Raw genomic sequence first — 22,352 nt, 5'->3', positions numbered from 1 at the left:
GTAAATATTTTCCACGTTGTAATGAATCTTCTTTAAACGTCAACACGCTCGTTTTCACGCAGGTTAATTTACTCCGGAAAAGAGTTGAATCCGCGAAGCTTAAGCACATCACGTTGATTGATAGCAGTAAACCGTGAACAAGAGTTATACGGTTACTGCACGCCGGTCGAGTGCACGAAATTGTAAATCTGTCGTGGCAGAGAAGCAACGGTAGTTGAAGAGGAAATTGTTGCAACAGATTGCGGCTTCCTAAAACAGTTCCAAGGGTTCCCTAAATAAATTCTCATATAGCTTATCATAATGGGCGCAGCACTGGTTGCTAACATTGTGTTACAATACGAAACCGGATCAGTGCAAATGGAAACTGCGTTTGCTTGTTGAAAACAAACCCTGCAGGGGAATGAGAACTTTACATTTAAATAAACGAATACAGCCACGCATTCGCCGATCCGTGAAATTAACTTGGCCGAATCCCGATAAAATGTTTCCCGATTTCCCACACACGATTTTCTTTGATCGCAAATTCACCGTTCTTCTTTATCGCATGTTTATCCTATGTTTATTATTATTTTACAGCGTATCGGCCTATTTTGTATCTCTCCTTTGTATTCTCAACGGTAGTACACACATAGTACACGAGTATCATATTTTTATTTTAATATTCCTTGCGATATTTGCGAATATTTCTGACGATCTCATTTTCCACATTTATTTAGACTTTTAAATCACGTTTGCAATTTAACAGAATGAGAAGGTTAATATATCGCTACTACTATACTGTACTGTTAAAATTAGGAATTTTTTCATTTTTACCATCGTTAAAAGTATCGTATCAGGTGCTTTAACTTTAATCGAGATAGAAAAATAATCTTATATACCTATCTATCTTTATTATCTACATCGTTTCAATCGGAATTGTCTATATCTGACAGATTGTTTCAATTTTTAGAGCATCGCTGCCACGATAGTTCCACTGTATGTTGAGAAAAGTTAGGTTGGTATGATCGCTAGTTACTACAAGCTAAGTTGGTACCACTTCTAACGACGCTCTTTTGTCTTAGAAGTCGACCACGTGTTAATTGACCAAGTGTATTCTGTGCGTTAAGACGTGTTGTACGAGGCGGAGAAATATAAAGAGAAAAATCAAATCTGTGTGAATCGATTAATTATCAACCCCAAACCTACATCGATTAACACTGTATTCAGTGAAAAATAATGAAAAACGCCTACTCGTAAAAACTCAGTTCTAAATAAATGTGGAAGCATCCTGCATAACTCGATTTTGCAATGAGCAGAGATATATTGCGGGTTTATAAAAGATGAAAGATTATTCGTTTTCAATATACCCGTTCACGTTATAATCGAAGTAATTGAGAATTAATAAAATTGATTACAGTATTTCGAAGTACGTAAACCTTCATTTACGAAAGGTTTTATACCGAATTTTAGTTAACGCATTGCAAACCACGAAACGTTATTCTCTGTATCAGAAAACGAACAACGTGATTTAAAGATAAATGACGAACATCAGCTGGAATCGACATTGATCTCGATGGATCGTTGATTCTTTTAACGATGGCTGACCGGAAGGTGCCGTTCGTATCGTGTTTAATATTAATATTTGCAAATATAATTTACAATGAGTTAACCATTCTCACGATAAATTTCGATGACGCTTATTGATTTCTCGTACACGTGTTATTATTGCGCACTAAAAACGGTTGATTTGGTTAATTCAAAGAAGTTTTTACTCTGTTTCTCAAATATAATGTATGAGTTAGGTTATAATAGCAATTGCGCCGATGGTCGTAATTCTCGAAACGTGTCATAGTTTGCGGAACAGTTGTAAATTAAAATCATCGATGTCGCTAATGTCGCTCGCATCTTTCTACAGTGGCTTAATTGTTACTCAATAGGTTTACCTTATCCGCCATTGTCATCTTTACAGTTCGTTCTACGATCGCTGATCCTTGTCGACTGCTATCAAATATTTCAAATTGCGACATTTATTCGGTTTGAAATTAGCTTCGGTCTTAGAAATATAGTCACTGACCTGACTGAGTATTATGGAAATCTTCTGTAGTTTCGTGATTTTTGTAATGATCTTCTAAAACATATTTTTTTAATTAATTAATTATATTTTTCACGTAAAGTTATCAATAATGTCAACGTTCCACGTATTATTTCACTGCTTGGTTTTCAACCGGTTAATCATGCTTTAAATTTTAATACCACTGGCTACATAAAGAATGTATATCAGCTGCATCATCGTATCATCATTATCGCAATTTATTATTATCATCACGAAACGAATTCTCTTTCGTTAATTTATATTTTAAACTGCGTTTGCTCGCAGAGGAATTTAATCCGGATATCTAAGTCTGAAAAGACAATCGTTACTTCTTATTCATTTGGATACATAAAACATCGAAATTAGCTTCGATTCGTTCTATCATAGTTTGTTCGCCTGCGTGGATCCACCGAGAATTTCAATTTGCATCTGAATACTTTTGCAGAACGTAAATGACACAAGTTCGCTTACGGAGATGGCACTTTGTTCGCGGCTACACCGCAGCTTCTTCTTCGTTCTTCGCGATTAACATATTCATGGCGGAAATATTTCACGCGCGGAATACGAGTACTCCATTAAATTCACCTTCAACTCGTTTATCGCCTTATTAAGATTATACCGTGAACTTTCATTGCGTACTATCGCTGGCAAAGCTTCGTAAATGGTGTCTTTTCAAACCTTTCGACAGTTACGTTGTTTTCACCATAGAAATAAAATTCCAAAGTCCAACAAATTTAGACCTTTTTTCCAACCCGCGAGAAAAATAATCTACGAATTAAAAGATAAATCTTTGGGAAATCGTGTTTGTCAAATTATCATCGTTTTTTCTTCTTTCGTAGAAAGTTTTCTTCTATTTATTTAATTAAACGCTATGGCGTTTAAGCGGATCAAATGTCGTTGAAAAAAGCTCCAAATGTTCGAATTCACGCCTCTCTATTTTTGCGACAATTTTATGGAATCGATTCGTCTCTACTGGTAGCAGTTCGACTGATCTATTAAATTCCCCCTGGGAACCTTCCGCAAATGGAGATCAGATTTATAGTGAGCTCGATCCTCGAAACTCGCGTTCGGTTTGCAACGAAAATACACTGAAGGTTCGCTTTGTTTTCACGTACAACGATTTGGATTTCACGGGTCGATAGCGTTGGTACAATTAGCGCTGCTGTGTAAAGAATTAGGTTTATTTCTTGCGGGTCAAGTGGAGAGAAATATCTCTCCGTGTGATGTGTTTTAGTGAAATGGTATTAAAGAGTTCCAATTAATGGATACTATTTTAACAGATACTAAGTATGTGATTTTTTTTTAAATAATAAAGATAATTTCGTATTTTGTTATAAAGAGAATTAAATTATTGGATAATCTGTACAGGATTTTCATTCAGGAAATAATAAAATTCTGTAATTAATAAAGGAAGCGTATAACTAGCTTCCTCGTAATTTCTGTACGAGTATATTATTGCAAAACGTATGTAAAAATGTTTCTATCGGTGATGTATTTTGATAGTGTTCATAAGTTACATCTAACGAGCCATAAACGAGCCAGAAACTAAGGTTATTTAAACTTTAACCATTCTGCAGGAATACGAAACGTATCCATTATTTTTAGTAGAAGCGAAATGTGTACACATATGGAAGCGAAAACAAATATTAGATTCTTAAAAACATTTTTAATTTCTAAAAAAACATTCCTTTTACAAAGCATACAGATTTCCATATTTTAACTGAACTTTACCAGCAACTTTCTCAAATTAAATATTTTCTTACCTACAAGTACGTATATATAACTTGATCGTTGTGCTTTTTAATGCAGCCACTGCTACTGGCGCATATGTTGCATCGATTCAATTGTCATACTTATTATTAGATTCTATGCAACGCTACCGACATAACGATTACATCTTTAAAATTATACATCTCGTCAAAAGAATTTAAAAAGGCAAACGCAAAACTGACCATTACGTTTAAATAAACGATATCTATTAGCCAAAGTCTTTTAAACTGCGTAAATACGCAGATGGTATAACCATACTTTAATCGTAACAACTGCGTTAATTCCAGCTGTGAAATAGAAACGCAAAAACCTTAAACTCGACCGAATCTCATTAATCCCGGGGTACACAGGCAACAACCGGCACACTAAATGGAAACAGCACGCTAACAACTTAATCCACAGGGCCAGAACACGTTGGCGGTAGATTCCGAAATTCTCCGTGGAAACACGCGAAAGTCACTGGGTTCGACGATCGATCGAATGGCCGGGCAATAAATTCGCGAACATCGAGTGGAATCCGGTGCGAATTCGTCTCACCCTCGGCCGAAGCTCGCCGCGTAACAGCTCGTTCGACCGTCTGTTTCTCCGTTGCTCACCTAGATTCCATTTCCACCGGACTATTAATACGCGTTTCCGCGTCCGACATTTCGCGATGAGGCGGACACGCGTCTCGAAAAACAGAAACCAGTGGCTTGTAGAGTCTACGTGGCCGCGCGAGACGTTTACATCGCCAAATTCATCCCATCGCCGTTCCTTTCGTCTTCGATCGTCTTTGACCCTCGCGTTAAAAATAGTCGAGAGAGGAAAGTTCCCTTCGCCGATCAGTCAGTGTCGATCCCTCGTCATTGAGTCTTCGCTACGTGGCCATGGTCTGTCGAATTTTCCACGATGAACGAGCGATTCGTGTTTGTTGTCGACGTTTCTTGTGAAACGCGCGTACACAACTCGCCAAACACTGTGACGCGCCTGCTTATACGGTAAAGCGAAGAAGCGTTGGGAATTAGTGGCGCGATCGGGCACGTTACGGCAGATTTTTGGCAAGTTTCGCTTTGAACCAGACAGGTTTTGACGCGTTGAACGCGTGGAATGTGGCTCGCTGAGTTTTTAAAGCGGCGACCAACGGTTCCCTTTAACTCTTTGATCGTGTCATTTTTCGCAGATTTCGCACGAACTTCAACGAGTCTCTGTAGTTTCTTATTTATCAGAGAATTAAGTATGATTTTTAGAGTTTCAAAGGGTGTCAATTCGTTCTTTGACCGTGTTTATAAAAATACAACGATGGTGTTTCAACGAGATGAATTGTTAAATTCGTTTCAATTAATTCCCTCTTCCGAGAAATATTCGCCCGAAGGTTTACGAATTTTTCGATAAATATTCGATACATTTTTCCATGGGTTATTATTGCATTTCCTGCGTAAAGTGTTCTCGGAATAATCTAATATACATCTCTGACAATCGTTTTTAGCTTCGAGCTCGCGTTTCTTCAAATATTTCCACTTCTATCGTGCTCGCTATTTTATTCTTCTCTTCTCTTCGACTTCTTCCGTGGGTTTACCTTACGAACAATTTAATAAAATACCAATTAATTCTTCCTAGACGTATCTAGCTGCATTTTCTGTATCATCGTGATCGCAATGTCGTAAAAACGGCGATTTAAGAGGATCTTAAGATGTTGAAAAAACGCCAAAGCTATAATTCCGTTCCTCCGAGCCTCGAATTTTGAAAAACGACACTGTCTTACGGCGAATCAAATTTTCCACGCGATAGGAGAGTCATTAATACCCGTCGAAGCTTTTCTCATCCGCCTACGTCTCTGGCGGCCCCTATCGATACGAGTTTATCGAGAGGAACGTAACCGTATCAAGGTCACGTTTCTGCTAGGTCACTTTCCCGACCGTGAAAAAAGGACAAAGAAGGAGAAATACTCGGAATGACGTAGTAGTCTTCGAAAAGGAAAAAAAAAAATGCTCCTTGGCGTAGGTGTAGCTCGTAAATGATCGAGCACGAGGTCGCTCTCGATAAAGTGACCACCATAAATCTTCCCCTTCTTTCTCGAAAGCTAACCAGAATCGTCTGTTTCCTTTTCCCTCTTGACCTATCTTCTACTTTTTCCCTCCTTCATAGTTCATGCTCTCTTCGATGCTTTCGAGTTTCCTGGTCGAACGGTTTTCCGGCAAATAGCTGCACGGAGCCAAACTCATCGATTTACTGTTGCTGGACAACGGGGATTCGTGTCGCTATTTGTTCCAGATGAAAGTTTCCTTTCTCTCGATAAGAAGGATTTGCGTTGAGCACTTCTGGGATTTTTACGGCAACTGCTGGTCGCTGCTACGTTTTTACGATTGCTTTAAAGCCGCCTTATGAAAGATTCGTATCGTACCTCTGTTCGATTCGTCTTATTATCGTATTACGATGCCACTGCACATTGTGACGGGATGGACGTCATTTCCTAACGATGATCGAGTTGGCTCGGCTAGTTTTTCGTTTGTTCAGAGAAATGGTCTTTCTTTATCAGAAAATTGTCTTTCCCCTGTATGATTTTACGGAGGTTTTAATTAAAAATGAAGAATATATTTTCGTTAATTTTTGTCGTATTAAATCGCTCACAACATAATTTAGCATATCGTAATTAATGTGTTTCCTATTGGATCTCGTACATTACAACTTTGTTGAGTTTTCAAATTCCTGGTATTTTACGTCTGATTTTCAAGTTACCATTACGTGTTTCTTACTTCGGTGAATATGCAATTCCGATTCGCTATGTTCTTGTTTCGTTAATATCTCTCGTACTAACGCTCGTTCGTCATCGTTTTTCATCTAATTTGTACGTTTTCAAGATACTTACTCGCCAAATAATAGATGATTTACAATTTACAATCTATTTCTTCTTTTTAGTCGAATATATAATTTTCATACGTATCTTTTATCCGGTTGTATAGAATTTATTTTTCTTCGCGTTCCATCAGATATTAATATACCGTCTGGTTTGATAATCAAGCGTTTAATCAGACCCAAGCTTAAAAGTCTTTTCGACAGCTGCACGTAAATGCCATTTGCGGTTAATAAACTCCAAGTGTAATTAATCGGAATTGACAAAGGGCAGCGACGCGATAACCTATATAATTCGAATGAAATTTCGCATTCGATGGTGATCGTGCCGCGGATAGGGAACGGGCATTTGTGATTTTGAAGTTTGCGGTGAACCAATACCATGGAGAAAGGGGAGTCCAATGAAGAAACTTTGCCGACAGTTTATGGAATTATGATCGCGTTTCTCACTTGCGTGGTTGGTTACGTTTTGTGGGTAAGTGTTACTATTGCGACAAACATGATTTTATATATGGCGAACATGTCGTATTTCATCGTATTTTGAAAGTGACACGGACAAGTCTTTGAAGAAAAGAGGTAAACTATTTGGAAACGTATAGCGAACAAATTATTTAAGAAATAAAAGAATAATTTGCAAGTAACAGCGATCAAATATTAGTTTTGTAATTTTTCATTCCGAAAGAGTTGAACAATTTTTCACAATATTCTTCGTTCGTTAAGAGAAGTCTGTATTTATTTTATCGAAAATTACAGTTTGAGTGAACTTGTTTTTCTTTCACAGAGTATATCACGAAGAATATTAAAAATTAATAGCTTATAGTAATAACGATGTAAATGACATAGCATGTGATGGAAGATTTTAACACGAGAACAGTATAGAGGAAATTGGAATTTCTGTTGTTTCATAATATCCAATAACGCGCTATGTATACACCGTATATGTATAATACATGCAATTATTGCAAAATATTGTACGATACTATGTAAACGCGGGACTAACACTGTAATAACTTCGATTCGCGTGGATGTTAATTACCAGTTAAACGTTTTTCTCGTGTTTGTTGGAACTGGCGGCGAAATTCATGCATAAAATTATTCCCCTGTTTTTGTTGTTAATTGGAATAACTTTCGGCAAGATAAAATGTAACGAAATTTTATTACGGTGGAACTTCGTTCATCCGAACCGGACGGGAGACAAAATATTTCGGATAACCGACGAATTCGGGTAACAGAGACTCTCTTGCTACCCTCGTCAGTCGCTGCTATGAGTTTCGACAATACAGATTGACGTTTGAATGAGGTTCAACTACAATTTCGACGCGAATTCCATTAAATTAAATATATATCTCAGCTTAGACAAAACACACGGACGTGTTCGACTTCGGAATACGCGTTAGTATATGTATAATTAAAAGCATGCTCGAGCGCAGTTCGAATAATAGAGGTTCGGTTACTCGGTAACTGACGGTAAACAAAATCTGCTTTGTATAAACGGGATTCGCATACACAGAGTTCGGCAAAACTTAGTTCTACCGTATCTGAATATCAGAAATTCTTATAATACATTTTTTGACAGATTTATCGTGAAACGAAGATATAAAATAAATAACGTTTATATAATATTTATTACACGTACGTAACTTTAGCGTAATTTATTCAATATCGCAATCAGAATTCCAAACGAAGATTTCCTTTGCAAATTAAACATCGATATCGCATAACGCTACCATAAAAAAGAAACACATACCAAAGCATGGAAAAATATTTATATTAAAAACAACGGTATAGCACTGAAACGTACAAAAATATCCGGCTTTAAAGCAATGCTATGAAATATAAAAGCGATTGCGCAGAATTTCTTTTCTACGTCTAATTAAACTTTCCAAAACGGAATAATATACATATTGTATGACTGGAAGTATTTTCATCGATCGCTAGCAAACAAGTCGACGAATCAGCAACACGAACGAAATTGGGCTACCGCGTATGACGGTCCAACTCTGTGGAGCATTAATCAGAAATTATTTCGATGTTTGAAGTCAAAGCATCATTCAACGACGTCCACTTATGAGAGCGGACGCAGCCTCTTGTTTGGACCAGGGCCACTCAATATCGTCGGCATTGTTTGCCATAATCGTCGCGCGCATTTGGTGCATCAACCATAATCCGTTGGCACGCGTGCATTTCGCGAATGCGACGCGGTGCCCGTTAAATTATGGCCGCGTAATTAAGATGCGAGTCGATTGTTTCATCCGGTCCAGCAACGCAACGCTGGAACAAGGGTTAACTTACATTCCGATGGTGACCGATATTCAGCTCGTCCCGACGCGATTCTCCGCCCTCCATCATCTTTTGTTCGCAACAATTCGCTCTTCGTGAATTACATAGTTAGTTGCCTCTGATGATATTTCCGGAAATGATCCTACACCCAATGGAATTAGTTGCATCGCTGGAATTACCGATACTCGAGTTACAAACGGCCGATTGCGCTGCTTTCGGGCTGATTTCGAGGATCGAATAGTTTTTTCAAACTACGGTCATTTGCAGATACTTTCGGAAGCTGAATATTTTTTTGCAATTAAGAATAATACATTTTTGTGGAAACACATATAAATAATCCCACTTTTAACGTATCAAATAAGTTGATATTTTTTGATACCCTACGAATACGTTCTTAGGAAGTACGTTTAATCCCAAAAAACGTTTGCTGTGTACCGTCTAAAGTGAATTATAAATTCAGTACAAAGTTACAATGAAACGAGTTACATTATGGATTAGCTGCTGCTAATTTCATTCTTCGAGTAATCGTTGGTTTAAATTGATTCAAGTTGAAATTCTTAGCCTAATTGAACCGTGAACTGTTGTGTTACATACCGTTTGTATTAAAGCTCTCCCCAGAGTTTGCACTTCTAACTAATTTCGAAAGGTGGACTCGAACAGCGAGAATGGTCGTAGAAGTGACATCAGGATGTAAATCTGTGATTAGTTCTACCATTATGCGAGCTTTACCATTGGTAGACATGGGTCTACACGTAGGTAATGGAGACTGGATATTTCGCAAGGTGATTTATGACCTTCCCTAGATCGCCACATGCTGAAGGAACTCTCATTAGTGTTGTGTCCCCAACACCTATCATCAACTAGCCACCAATTGATACTTTGGACTTTGCATCCCTCGTCACCTCGTAATCCGAGTAATCACATTCAAAAGCTAATATAGTCACTAATTATCCTAATCGCAAGTTTGATATCGTAATTGCAGCTCTAAATAACATACTATCCTCTTTTGTTTTAACATCATTAACGTCATTAAAGTACGTCGTGTATCGTGATTTCTACTGCCTCGCCTACTCGAGGATTGGACCAGTTAGCGTATATACAATTTTTACCGATGAATTTACTGGTGTTTACTTTTTTTAGTGTTCGCTTTTTTTTTTTTTACTTCGGATGGTTGAGTCAAAGGTGACGTTTGCACTTTAGAAATTTCGTTCATGTATCAAATACACGTTATTCGTATAGAAGACACGAAATATTAAAGATACTAAGTTTGCACTGTGGTACCATTTTTATTATCTTTTACCGAGATTTCTTTACTGAATTTATTATGTGTTTTTAAAAATTGCCTCAAATTGTACACTTTTAAACCTACAAAAATTTTTATCGGTTTCCCTAAAACAAATCGTATGCTGAAACAATTTAATTCGTTATTAAAAGATCATAGATATTCGTAACATACATGAAACGGTAATCAAGGATTAATTACGTCGCCGCGATAGTACAGTTGAGCACGTACTTGGAAAGTTCGACTGTATAAATTCCGCAGCAAACTTAGCCAAAAACACCAATCCTCCGATCAGCGACCATCCAACAATTAATACCCCATACTTCAGGTCGTTGTTCGATCGATAACCACGACCAATAAGAATCTCCAACGCGGCTCACCGTTGCTCCCGATCTCAGCGGGCATCGAATACACGCCAAAATGGATCAACGAAACGAATTGCTCGGTTAACGATCTCGCCAACTCGATCCCCGTGGGGACACAGAAACGCTATTCGGTAGAGTCACGAGAGAAGGAACGTTTGATGTTGAAAATATATCCGGAGATATAAAAGACCTAATTAAGCGACGAACAATTTTTATGATCAGTTAGATTCCTCAAGGAGTTTACACTTCCTTATACTAAAATTTTAGCGAGTTAATTAATTGAAAATTATCGTCCTGTCTCAGTCTTGAATATCTTCAAGATAGATGATATCTTGCAACTTCGCTTGTATAACTCGTTAACCTTAACTTTTATAACTTTGTAACTCTCTATTAATTTGTCAGTTTTACTACATGTACGAGCCCGCAATTAATATTCAATTTTTAAGAAGAAAAAAACGACTTACTTTCATTAGTGCAACTTTTAAATAGTTCAGCCAAGTAACAATTTCGTTTCTTTCTCGAGTGATTATTTTCAGAGATTTAAAAATATGCCATAGCGCGTCTTTGACTTATCGCTTTATTCAAATTCTATCAATCGCCTTTTTATCAATTTTTCCAAAACAATCGTCCGTACAACGGATCATCCAATACTTTACATACTATACTTACCGATAAATATGACCGCCAAGAATCCTCGACGTGACTCGTCGTTGCTGCCGATCTCAGCGGGGATCGAGCGCGTCAGAGTGGATCAACGAAGCGAATGGCTCGGCTAACGATCTCGCCGATACGATCCCCGCGAGGACACAGGAACTCCATTGGATCGGAGCCGCGAGAGTGCATTCAACACTCGACGCGAACCGCGGCTGCGTTTACGCGTAGCCTGCATGCTCGTTACGCCGCGCCAGCAATCAGCTCTCGTTGCTGCGGTCAGGTCAGGTGAGCGTGCATCGAGGCAAGAGGAGGGAGAAAAAAACTGGCGGAAGAGGATGGGACAAAGTGCAGGTTGCACGTTGGGGAAAAGCGGCGGCGCATCAAAGAGCGATTAACCCCCTCGCAGCCTGGCGAAAGGAAATCCGGCCAGCCGCGAAAGAGGATCGTTATGTTTTTTCCAAGCGCGAATTCAACGGCATCCCGTTGGATCGTTTCGTTCTGATCATTGAAAACTGACGGAAAGCGATCGGAGGCTGAAGATTCAGGTCGTTACATCGTCGATATTGTTTCGACTGTGAGCGGGAATTTTTACGATCGCTCCTGGATCTGTTGGCGAAAATTCCAACGGAGAGCGGCAACGAGGATTTCATGGACTTGATTACATTCGCTTCATTTTTTTGTTCGGATAAGGATTGAAGAGTAGGGATAGATTTTTTATAAAAGGAAAGAGTTCTTTGTGACTGTCGATAGGTTCTGTGTTTGAGGCTTCGGAAGAGATACGGAGAACTTGTGCTTTGAGTTTGTAGATGTGGGGATTACGCGAGAGCTGGTTCCTTTATGCTTCGTTGAAATTGAGAAGAAGTGATTTTCGATGTACAGAGAATAACTGCAGGTATAAAATAAATGATAAAATAATAATTAAGTAATAGACACTTGCTCGATCGTGTCTTGGAGATTGTCTAGTTTCTTGTTGGTTAAAGTAAACTTAGGGATCGTGTTAAAAATTATCGTAGTACTTGGATTTTAAACAACTTAAAGGTAGATGATATCTTTCAAGGAAATTGAATTAAGTTTCGTATTATTCACCTATGGTAATCATAGCTTACAATTTCTATTTAAGCAGACATCTTAAAAGTTTTATACATAACAAATATTATATTTCAAATAATCGATCGAAGGTTTCTTCGTTGCTGCATCCATCGTAACACCGGCAAACGTCAAACATTTGTAATGATTCACGAGGCAAATTGCGGAGAACAAACGACGATTATCCTCGTTTTCCGTGTTATTTGAATCGTTACATGGCGTCACAGCGAAATAACGACTCCAACAAATTACCATATTATGCGCGTTGACACAGTCGTTATTACAATTACGTTGAAACGTATCAGCGAGCAGAAAGTTACTAGCAGAAAGCTGCGAACGTTCGCAGGTAATTAGGCAAAATCAACGCGACCTTTAATGGAGCATATTTAATCTACGAAGTAATTAATGCACGGTTCACTGGCGTTTAAATATTACTTAACATGCGTAACAAACAATAACGCTATGCTAATGTTATTTCGCGTAATTGTAGTACACGTCGTGAAAGAATAGCAATTTCGAACGCGAGAACGAGGGTTATCATAATTTTGAATTATTTATTCAAATGATATATCGCATCAAGTTTGAGAAATAGCTAATTGGTCGTTAATGTTTCTAAAGTGAATTACCGATTACGACGATCCTCATAATATCTTATATATGTATTTCTTATGCAAAATATTTTCATTATTATCATATTTTATTGTTATTGTTATTGCCTTGATTGCCATTACCGCTATTGCCTCAGTTTGATGAAACTGTGATTATAGTTCTGTGATTAATGAGATAACTTAATATCTATTAATTGAATATCTAGTTTAGTATCTTTTTTCCAGGGAATGGCAAGCTACATTCGTTAATGCACATTTTATCTTCGTACGTGTTTTTAATACGTCGACCAGTAAAAAGATTGATCCTATTAAATTACGTGGTCAGTTACGTTATCTTCTCTGCACCATTCCAATTTTATCTGAAATATTTATCGATGCCATCGAGTGTTTAAAAAATAGTCGCTCGAATCGGTTTATATGATACACATTGTATGATATAATACGTGTACCACTAATATTTCCATAATAGATTATTTTCGTAGCTGGTCGACGCGATTAGAGATACGTACGCGCGATCGTACAATTTGTACCCCTTTTTTCAAATTGATTGCTTTTCGTAGATTTGTATATCGACTTTCTTGGGTTACTTGCGTACGTGATAAAATCTTGGAACCGTAGTATAATTTACTATTCTCTATAATAGACACTTCTAATAAAAGTCAGGCTCGTTTCATAATTCCAACATCCATTTACATCTGCTCTAAATGTACCAACGACAAGTAGCTAAGTGTCCCGTGACTTATGAACAACGTTGTACATATAATTCATGCTTGGCAGTACTCGATTTCATAAATTACTCCGCGCCAGAAATTTAATCCAGAAAAGGATTCCTGAGAATGCCGTAGCACCTCGGAGCTTCTCTATATTTTCCGTCTCCATTATCATGTTGTCACGGAACGATATTTACAGCATAACATTTCTACGTCGTGTCCCGAACTTTTGCGCGCGACTCAGACGCGCGATTAATCTTCGGCCGTTAAACAACAAGCAAGAGAGCCGGTGGTTAATTTCACGAGAGTCTGCGCGTAAGCAAGCAACTCAAATAGATCTCGAGACCGATGCGAGTGGCTGACGAGGCGACCAACGGAGAAGTTGTTCACCGTTTCTCAAGCCGCTGGAATCTCCGTGGCATTGGGAACACCTCGATACGAACGCGTCACGAGGTTACGGCGCTACGTCTTGCTCCATTATCGTAATCACGTAATGACACGATATTATGGCCTGCATTATGGCCATCGATCGTTTGTTACCGGTAATTACAGGTGGAGCAAATGCTACGCGTGTTGTTCGAGTACGATTATGTACGATCGGTTCGCGATTGTAGCTACATGGATGAAGCGGTTTGTCAAAATGGAATTTTTATATTCATACGTTGATTCGTGTGTGGAAGCAGGTATAATAGGTCGATTCTTATACGACATTTCCATTCATATTTTAATTATACAAGTAATAAACAATATAATATTGACAGAAATTGGGTTGGAAATACACGTAAGGGACGTACGCGGTGGCCATTGATACATCATTTACTGTAGCGTTTACATAAGTTTACCACATACGTAGTGTTTACTAGTATGAAACTTACTATTCAAATACGGTAATGAAACCGTGTAGATAGAAAACACATTGAGATACGAATCAATCTCTGGCGAATAAAGTGGAAATTATTATTGTATATATTTTCAGAATCTAAAACAAATACGTAGTATTTCTGTGATTATTATAATTTCTCCTCTTTTAGTTTCATGATTCCCGACTGCTCGGAGTGTAACGAAGAATAAATAGACAGTATATACCAACGTTCTTAGAATATGCGATGATACTATAGAAATGGGCGGGAAATTTAAACCGAACTTACGTATCTTGACGTTAATTCTTCTTCTTGGATGCTGAATTTATCTAAAAGATAATATCGTTCGCACTTGTTATCGGAAGTTTCTGATTAAATTTGTAGAGGTGAAACATCATCGACGAGTTTTCAAGCGAATAATAATGAGTTTATCGTTCGTTTCGTCGATAAAATGGAATTGAGAATTTTTTCACAGCGTACTTCGTGCAACGTTTTAAACGATATTCTCAATTCGATCGTAGTTAGTTCACTCGTTCAGGGTCGTACGTTCTATTTCTCAATCGGGCTCGTCTGGATTGCTGCTCCTCGACTCCAAATAGAACATGCAGAAATCTTCAAAGCTCGTTACATTGCTGGTAGCGAACTCTACTTGCGTATTTATAGTCCGGCTAAGAATACTAGCATCGTTTCGATGCATAACGTGGTTTCGTGTAAGGACATAGTATATATTTATGTTGTTGGGTAAGTGAACGCGGATGTTACGTAACGTTGAAAATAATTGTACATTCGATTGTAATTTTCCTTCGATATTTCTGAAAAGATACGACCCCGAATCTTACTGCAGCAGATTTTAAAATCGTTCTATTAATACGTCTTTGATAAATTTAAAATTTAACCGGTTTGTGGCATACGCAATAAAGTTCATTCTATTTGCGACTTCAATAAAACTTTCTTCGTCGTTTTATAAATCAGAACTTAAGACTGACGAGTATATGAGTGAGAGAAACTTTAATTTTTCCCCGTGATATCTTTTTAATTATTTCTTTCAATTTCGCTGTTAGATAATTTTCATGTATAATTGTAAAATCCAACTAACTATTCGTACATACATATATATACATAAACCAATATGCTAGCCAACAAAATTTCGGCCATAACATCACAAGCTTATACAACGAATTTATTCAAATATCAAATACTCTCGCTCAATTGTTTTTAAATTGTCACGCTCGCGTCGACATTTTTTCGCATTATTCCTGAAACAAACTTTATATACGGTCAGGTTAACACGTAGAAGTTACGACTGATCTGACAGATATATGCGACATTTTCTCAAAAATATTTCCAAATCGGCACGTCGTGAAGTTTGTAGACGACGAGTAACCGATATGTATATTAGCAATAAATCCTCCTGTGTGCGTATCTCTTGGGATTAAGGAGGAACATATATCGTAAATATTTCTCAGACGAATAAGAAGAATTTACGACAGGCTGGGAAAAGGGGAGGATAAGCAAGAAGAGGAAGACGAGGAAGGAAGTTGGGTGGGAATGTGAAGGGAGGAAGCGGAAAATAGAGAAGGAAGGAAAGAGAAAGTAAGGAAGGAAGCAACGGAGGAAAGGGAAGCTCTCAGAAATAATGCTTACCTTTGTTGATTTCAGCACTCAAGGAGCAATTAATTAATGTCTCTCTCGCTATTCAACTCTTACTCTGTTTTGCAATTACTGTATCTCACCTGAGCCGTTTGTAAATATCTAACTACCGAAGCACGTAATTTTAACTAATTAAATCAACTAACATTTACGTTTCATTTCGTTAATACGGTAAATATGTATTTTGATAGACTTAAACATTTTTCGTATATTCCCATAACTTTCAAGCAAAAATCGATGAAGTAGCAAATAATATAAATGAAAATCACTGACACACAGCGATCCACGATGCAACTTTTAAGATCAACACTTGCGGGCAGGTTAAGCGAACCACAAACACGTCGACGTAATCCGGTAGATGGGGAAATAAAAAGAGTAGGGAGAGGAAAATCGGCACGCGGTATCTGGGACAATATATCCGTGAAGAGACGTTTTCCGGTCTCTCAGAAGGACCTCGAAATATCGAGTCTTTACGATCGAACTTGAGCCATGATCTCGCGAGCTCAGTTTTATTTATATCCGCGAACGGCATAAAACGACGATTTGTTCGATACTTTCCGGCATTGCTGACGTATACGTTTCTTCATCGTTCTCGCCCTGTTCCTCTTCGTACCGTTCTCGCCCTGTTCCTCTTCGTACCGTTCTCGCCTCCGTTTCCGTGAATAATACAGCTGCTTCGCGCGGAACTTGTGTTTGCCAGACGGATTCTCTAACTTTTCTCTCAGGACACGGGCTAACGATTTTTCCGCGCTTCCTCGTGATTTAGGAGACTTAGGTGCTCCTTCGGTGGTTCTATCGCGAGATTTTTCTCTGTCAGACCGTCTAAGGAGGAGAATTTTAACGTCTCTGATCCCGAACTAGGATCGTAATGTTTGACTTGATTTTTCGTTTGTTTGTTTGTTCGAGATTGTTTGCATTGAGTGATCTCGTCACGGGTAATGCGGAGGTTTCTTATTACGCGTGGCGAATGGAAAATGTGAAGTTTATGTCGAATATGAAGCTATCATAGGTGAAACACACGATAAATTCTTTTTTCTCCTTTATAGAAGAGAAATTTAAAAATGTAATACGTTGATAAGTAATTCCACGTGAAGACTATCTTCCTGTTTCATCTTGAGATCAAATACCAATCAAAAATATGTTTTTCTCACTCTTCCGAATATTTAAAGATACCGATAACGTTGATTATACGCAGGATAATACCAATTACGTTAATTTAATACAAATAAACTAATATTATTCGTTTCTTACAAACCGAGATTTAGTTTAAATTTATTTAATATTTAAATCCATTAGGTTGTTCCATACCATCTCTCTAACGTTCGATAACTGAATGAAATCCCAAGCTGTTCAATACAGATATTAAAAAATTCAACGAGAGTAATTCTTTATCCCGTGCTTTTGATCATCGTACAAAATACGCATTTACCGGAAATAAATTCATATTTCATTTTTTTTTTTGTTGTAACTGGTTACAGGATAATCGTCTCTCGATACTTTGATACAAAGCGTTAGAACGCAATTCGCATACTAAATACCCTTGCGTATGTATCGTGTCAGAATTCCACGTCATTCCATTTACCGCAAATTACAAGCCGTTTATGCGTCACGTTCGATTTACTTTCGCCTCTTCTGCCGGACAAATAAGGCTTACACGTATGTATGCGACGCGGCAATTTAGAATTCATTCCGTGCGCTGTGATGTCGGGCACGGTCGACTAAATTCAGCCACAAAAGTCGACAGTCGATCGATTCGTCGTCGTTCCGCTCACACGCTTCCAAATAGAACAGTTTTAATCGCCTTTGGCGAACCGTGACTGCTTTCACAGTTTTTCCATCGATGCAACGGAAAATCTTTGAAGCAAACGGGCCTTGCTTCGTATAAAGTACGATTACGATAAGCCGATGCAGTCTGCGATACACTTTGGATTAAAATGCAACCGGTATAAAGTATCCGTAATACTATTTTTATGTATCTTTTCTCCTCGTTTTGTCCCTCTAGCAAGTTTACGACCGGAATACGGGGAATATTGAATATAATGAAACGGACGGGATTTAAGATCGTAAATTAAAACACAGAAATCGAACACTTCCGTTTTTTAATCAGAGATTAATCTTCAGAGGAAAATATACACATGCGCGCGATTCTATTCAGTTTTAAACTGAAATATGGTGTCATTACTTAAACGGACGAGATCGATAAAATTAATTAGAAATAAGATTCATTTTGTTTGATTAAATGAACGAAATGTACATCTTCTCGATGGCAATTGCACGCACGCTTGCGTATATTTCACTCGATTCGAATTAATTAGCATAGCTCTGATTCTTTTTCATATTATATCTCATTACAAGTACCAAGGTATATGAAGCCTCTTGAGTGAACCAAGTAATTTTAGATACGACGTTTCGTTACACTCGTCTCGTTATGATTACGGTATATTTAAAGTATTAATAGAATATTTGTTCCAGCGGAATGATAGGCGTTTACTTTGATACGAATTTGATATAACGAAAAAAGAGGATATCCCTCAGTTCTTATACACCAGATACAAATATTAATCGCCGTTTACTAATTTTTCAATGACAGTTCAATGAAATTTCCCTCCATGTGCAACGTTTATAAAATCGTAATACTTTCGCGTAAATATTACTTGAGTTACAACTCGTTAATTAGAACGAATATCCTGTTAATCAATGCCGATAACTCGTTTCCATTCACGTTCTTTTCATTTGAGATTATTATTGAAAGAATATTTGTACTTGTCCTTCTTTATATCATAATTTCCTGCTCTTCGTCAGAATCTTTTCTATCATTTTCCCTTCCTCTTATTGAGAGAAACAGATTTAACAGATTTATATTTCACGGTCCATTAAAGTTATATCCACGTAGCAATTTCATCGGGATATTTTATCATTTTCACTTTTTACGCTTGATTTGATTCCGCTTTTCAGAATTCCACTACGTTCCTCCAAAATTTTCTATTTCTTTGTCAGACGTTTTATAAATATTTTATCGTCTCTACAGTAACCCATCGAAATTTGATTGATTTTTTGTTTCTTTTTCTTCGTATCGTGCATTTCTCGTTTTATTTCACGTTAACAAATTTCCTAATAATGCGCCTGTAGCTAAATAAGATACTTCAGTCAATATTTCTTCCTTCGATCGAAGTTTCTTGAGAAACATAAAATATAAATAGAGTAATGTAAATGTAAATAAGCTTTCGAATAGTAGAGTCGTAGCGAAGATATTTTAAGCTCGCTTTTTAGTGCTTAATAAATTTTATATCCCTGAAGACCTTATTTTCGATAAACTCGGGCTGAAAATTTGATTAGTTGATATTTCAGTGGAATATCTTTCAAATAAGTATATACAGTAGATTTCTTTGAAGTATTGTATTTGATTATGGCTTAATCTTCGTTCGTTGGAATGACCAAATGAATTGACGCGAAGAAAATGAACATTCATGCTATTCTTGTTTCGCTTTAACTTGTTTTCTTCGCAGGCCTGTTACGTGCTAATTCGTGTTACGCTCTAAGTTTCTCCCCAGAAAGGGGACATATTCGAACATCAATTTATCGACACAAAACGTCTTGCATAATTAACTGATATAAAATCTTAAATCTTAAATCTGTATATTAAGATACAATATTGCTGTAGTTTATTGTTTTTTTAAATTTCTTCTTAAAGGTGTTAGTATTCCATGCATAATAAGTAAAATAATATGTTCCATCGTTGCGTAGTATTGCAAAATTCACAAAAAGATGGATTTTGAATGACGAATGATTCTCTCGTGTTTTCGGATAATCGTTTATTCCTCGTACTTTGTAAATGTAATTCAAGAAAGTTGTACTTGAAATTCGGTCGATAGTGGATATTGTCTGTGCCGTGTCGAGTATGTTTGACTAATATGTATAATGTATACAAGCTGTATGAGCTGGAATCTCGCAATGCGATCTATTTTCGGTGAAATATCGCCGCTCGTAAGACGGAAAGAAGGAGGAAGAAGAGAAGGAGAATCTTGTTCGGATCCTTATGCAAAGCTACACATCGTATTATGTGTACATTTGCGGTGACTATAGAACGAAATGGAATTTGTGATCGAAGTTTTTATTGTACCGGGAAATAAATAAATCCCGTGTACGCACGAGGAAATATTCATTGCATGGAAAATTGATTTCACTGACAAGCACAACATTGTGACACACTCTAAAAATACGATACCAGTAAACGTAGTTATTTCAAATTCGTCGAGAAATAGAAATATGAAGTTACATCGACGAACGAATCAAAGTATAATTATAAAACGAGACGTTGGATGCAAAATGATAAATAGTTCGAATATCGCCCTTTTCTTTCAAATTTTGAAAGTATTTTAATGCTGTTTTAACTCTGCTGGAAACGATCCTTCTACCGTATTTTTATGCGGAGAACGTAAAATTAATCCATTCGAAATCGCTTTATCTTTATCAATCTGGATTATCATGCTGATAGAAATTTCTCAGATGCTAAGAAATAAAAAAGTTAAAGGATTCGATCCGCTTAAACGGAGTCGAGTCTGTCCGACAAATAACCAATCCACTCAAAGTTCTTGCATTCGGAGGAATGAGGTCGCACGAAGCGACAAACGGGGAACAACGTACCGCGCTGCATCAGTGTTATCACTTTAATAATTAATAGACGGCGTGGCAAACTATGTAGGAACCGCGTCTGGCCGAAATATTGGCGTCGACGCCAAAATCTCGTCACGATCGCTGCGACAATGGACATCCGTCCGGCTCATGGAGATTTATCGCGTCGTTCCGCGACAAGCACGGGGCTAGCAAATCAAACGAGCCACGAAATATGGCCTTAAAGTGCTCGACGCTTACCGAGCATCGCGAAAATCGTGTCCACGGATCAAGAACAGGCTTCTACTTGCACTAACATTAAATTCGAGTTTCCCAGTTCGCGTTCTCTTCCACGATTTGCTCTCCAAATGCTATACGTTACTCTTGTAAATGTATAAATTTGATTTATTGATAACACACTCTATGTAGTTTGATAAATTCGGACGTTCTATCGAAGTTGCACATTCGTTGGAAAACTGTAACAAATTTTATTTTCACGCCTTTGTGGCTCTTCGGCTTTCGACCGTGCATTGCGCTTTGTTTCGAAATTTCGTGAACATTGCGGGTTCCCTTCTTCGGAGCGGACCTGAAACTGACAATCGTCGTGAAACTTTGACATCTAAAATTTCACTTTACTTGGTATTTCGTATTATACGACAACGTATGATATGAATAAAATAACAGTATTGACATCTTAATACAGGATGAATCGTAAACGCGAATGGGCGAATCATGTCCACATTTCAAAGTGTGAATATATACACTAAAATGAAGAAAACCGTCTGACGAATGTATTTTCCAGCAAGTATATACACTCAGTGCAGTAGCTTCTATTGAGGCACGAGGCGGACACTTGGAATATTTTCTTTAATCATTCATAACTGGAAAATTACGACACGTAGAATGTACATGTATGTCCATACGACGTATTTTACTAGTTCGTAGTTTGCTAGTATGTGGATTCAGTTCCTCAAGTATGGACATGCATTCGTGACTCACTCTGTAATTATAATATGATCGACACTGTTTGTTAGAAAATCATTTCACTCAGGAATGGCACATCAGACTTTGAATTCGCTCCACGAGAAACAACCTCTATTTTCTTAAGAGATGCTCGAGTTTCGTGGAGGCCCGTATAGTCGTAATACCATGAAATCAAACGAGATGGGTTACGAGGTGCAAAGAGGTGCCTAATAGATAGGAAGATGAAGCGTCGTGGACGCTTTACGACTTCTTCACGAGCTCGAAAGACGGGTTCTCGGGGTCGCGATGTAAATCCGGGCACAGGGATTCGAAATACCATCGCGAGTAAATATCGTCAGCCTGGTTTCTCCATTACGCGCCTCTAAAACGATTTTTCTCCCTCTTTTTCCCCTCTGTCTCCCTTTCTCGTTTTCCCTTTGGTTCCTTTTGCTAAATCGACCGATTCCAACAAGGAACGTGTTCTTCACTCCCTGGAACCGACTCTTTGTGGTTATTGTAGACGGAAATTTCGTTTGACGGGTTTTTCGGGGAAAAGGAAATTTCGTTGCGACTTCGATGAATTGAGAGGTAGGGGATTGTAACGTCGACAAAG

The 22,352-nt window shown here is 37.8% G+C and overlaps 1 protein-coding gene and 1 long non-coding RNA gene across 4 annotated transcripts in view; one reads left to right on the top strand and one right to left on the bottom strand.

The window, feature by feature from the left end:
- LOC126867644 (uncharacterized) overlaps positions 1–11,520 on the bottom strand; it is a 29,353-nt gene extending 17,833 nt beyond the window's left edge. For 2 of the 3 annotated variants that reach the window (XR_007690364.1, XR_007690363.1), the window contains exon 1: positions 11,267–11,517. This is a non-coding gene — a long non-coding RNA (uncharacterized LOC126867644). Of the gene's footprint in view, positions 1–11,266 lie in introns of all 3 variants that reach the window. The other variant, XR_007690365.1, reaches the window with a different exon arrangement.
- LOC126867630 (uncharacterized) overlaps positions 1–22,352 on the top strand; it is a 647,133-nt gene that overhangs the window by 254,853 nt on the left and 369,928 nt on the right. The window lies entirely within an intron of this gene.

Source organism: Bombus huntii, chromosome 7 (assembly GCF_024542735.1).
Source record: "Bombus huntii isolate Logan2020A chromosome 7, iyBomHunt1.1, whole genome shotgun sequence".
NCBI lineage: Eukaryota > Metazoa > Arthropoda > Insecta > Hymenoptera > Apidae > Bombus > Bombus huntii.
Note: the sequence above shows the minus strand (reverse complement) of the source record. Positions and strands in the feature narration are given on the sequence as shown.